We start from the raw sequence: 3,018 nt of genomic DNA, 5'->3' as shown, positions 1-3,018 counted from the left end.
TCACAATGTTTCTAACCCTGGCCAGTCTCTATTTTCTTTGTCTTTTTCTACTGCATGACCTACTGGTTTTGCTGGTTTGGTCTGCTGCAAGCTACACATTTCAGGGCTGACATGTTTTTCTTTTCTTTTGTGGACTAATGTGTAAAATATGGTGTATAATATTCAAAAAAATATATTATTGTATAATTTGAGCAACAGTGTTCTTGAAACACCTTGTAATGCAATTCTCTGATCTTGTCATCTTAGTTTGCATGGCCACCTAAATTGTTAATGTATTATATTTTGAGTTCATAAGGGATTTGCCAATGTTCTTTATTCGAACTTGAGATTTAAAAAAATAAAAATAAATTTGACAAAAAAGTAATGTATACAGTAATGGAGAATCCACTTACATCACTTTCACGTATAGCTTTTTTTTACTCGCATTTTAAAATTAAAATTAAACGCGATTCACAACCATTTCAATGCTGAAATATAACATCGAGTAAAACAGTTTATTTATTCACTGGGTTGTTAAAAAGGGTCTCTAAATGACAAGTGGAAAGAGGTGAGGGATTAATGAACAAAAGAGGCTTCTACTTTTAGGTCAGACAAGATGTCCAAGGTTGTTCTCAACTCAATGAATTCAACCCAGATTGATTGAAATCTATTTGCCATCCATGCTAAAGAAAAGATTTTGTAATCTGTATGCCATGAATTGTGTCATTTGAGACCCTGAGGTCAATCTACTCATGCCTATAAAGAGAATATAGTATGTAAGAGGGATTTCAAAATGGGGGGGATGATAAGGAAGTGCACTGTCATTCTCAGAGATTGACTTTTCCTGCTTTGCAAGCCTGAGGGAAAGAGAGCAGCATGTGTGCTCCAGTTACTGGGTGTGTGTGGGAGGGTTGGGAACTGAGTGACAGGCTGAAATGAGACCTATCTGGCTGGCTGATAGAGGCCTGTGCATGTCCACAGAGCAGTATCAAAATGGGGGAGGGGAACATGAGAATGTCTGTGGGAAAACTATAGTGCCCCCTGCAGCCAGAGAGGAGCTCTGCCATTTCTGAAGTGAAAAGCTCTGACTTCACCAGACCCTATTGGCTGACTTAAGCTAGTACTGAAACACTGCTGCATATGTACATTCAATTGAAATCTGATGTTTCTTTAGATCTATTCTGTGATGTCAAGGTACGGTCAACTCGAGAAAATTGTAGCACTCCAAAAAAAAAAAAAAAAAAGTTGCGGCTGCATAGAGCCAGTAGGATATTTGAAAATGAGCAAGAGCAACCGCACACTGATCCACTCAAGACTAAAAAGTCTACAAAAACATATTTTTAATTTTTATATATTGCATTGTGCAAAGTGCATGTGAATTAAAAAAATGGACACGAGCAAGCAAACGTTTCAGCAGATTGCTACCTTCAGTGCTCACTTAACAAACAACAGTCACCCTTTTTAAGTAGGTCAACAATTAAAGACAATCAGCTGAATTCAATTATCTCAGGTAAACCTCAATTAATCACAAGCAGAATTCCACAAAAGTTTGATCATTCACATATATAGCAGAAATTTACAAGTGTACAGCTTCAAAGAATGACCAAACATTACAAACACAGCAGGAGAGAGAGAAGATAAAGCAGTAACGGCAATTCCAATTTTTACAAAAAACAAGAGAGTTCTAGTTCTTCATTCATACCCTCAGGAAATAAAGATTTAAGTTCAAAGATCCAGAAAGCCTCCCTTTGCAACAACTTCTTATCTCTATCTCCGCCTCTTCTATGAGGTAGAATCCTCTCGATGCCCAGGAACTTTGACGAGAAATTGAAGATGTATCATCCTGTCTCCTAATGGCACTTGTGTGTTCAATCATTCTTGTGCGTAATGCACGTATAGTTTTGCCAACATATAGTTGTAAACATGGACAGATGATAATGTAAATAACATATGTACTCTTACAAGTGATCAATTGTCTAATCTTATAGGTTTTTAGTGTACAAGGATGTGTAAATGATTTTACAGGAAGTACAGTTGTGACATGGAAAATTACCCTGGGCATCGACAAGAGTAGTCAGAGAAGAGATGTAGGTGTCAGCATAAACAAGCTTATCCCTCAAATTAGAGCTCCTGGAAGAAACAAAGAGTGGTTGATCACTAAATACATTCAATAACTGGGGATCACTTTGGATAATCTGCAAATGACTCTTGATAATAGTTTTAATATCATTACTCAATGGACTGTATGTGGATTTAAACATACATGAAAAATTCTTGTTTCTTTTATTCATAGTCAAATTTCTTTCCTCCTGTTTTTGTAAGCTAGAAACCTTCTCAAGTGCAGTGTCAAGCCACTTATTAGGATAACCCCGTGATTTAAAGTCCATATACAAGCTCTGGGCTTTAGCCTCAAAATCCTTTCTTAGAACAAATACGATGGAGTCCCGAAAACTGGCTATAGGGTAAACCACGTTTTAAGGGCATTGGGTGAGCACTCTTAGCATGAAGAAGACTGTTCTTAGCTGTGTATTTTCTATAAAGAGAGGAGACTATTTGATTATCCACAATTGATATAGAGGTGTCCAAGAAATTGACACCAGTGATCCCCACATGATATGTGAATTTGATGGAAGGCCTAAGACAGTTCATGTACAAAACAAATGCTTCAAAGTCACTTTCAGAACCTTTGTAAATAACAAAGCAATCATCGATGTATCTCTTAAACAAAATGATGTTGTCAAGGAAAAGATTATTGTTGAAAACATAGCTGTCCTCCAAAAAAAAGTATAAATTAGCATAATCTGGAGCTATAGTGGCCCCCATGGCGGTGCCCTCAATCTGTAAATAATAGTGATTTTCAAATAAATCGTTTTTAGTGAGTATAATTTCAGCCATTTTACTGATAAATTTGGTCAGAAGACCATCATCATCATCATCATCATCATCGCGTAAATCAAGGAAATGTTCTAAAGCTAGTAAACCTTCATGATGTGGAATGTTAGTATACAGTGAGGTAACGTCCATAGTTGCCAATATAAC

The sequence above is a fragment of the Sinocyclocheilus grahami genome, unplaced genomic scaffold, assembly GCF_001515645.1.
Source record: "Sinocyclocheilus grahami isolate Dianchi unplaced genomic scaffold, SAMN03320097.WGS_v1.1 scaffold170.1, whole genome shotgun sequence".
Classification (NCBI taxonomy): Eukaryota; Metazoa; Chordata; class Actinopteri; order Cypriniformes; family Cyprinidae; genus Sinocyclocheilus; species Sinocyclocheilus grahami.
This window is presented reverse-complemented; position numbering follows the sequence as displayed.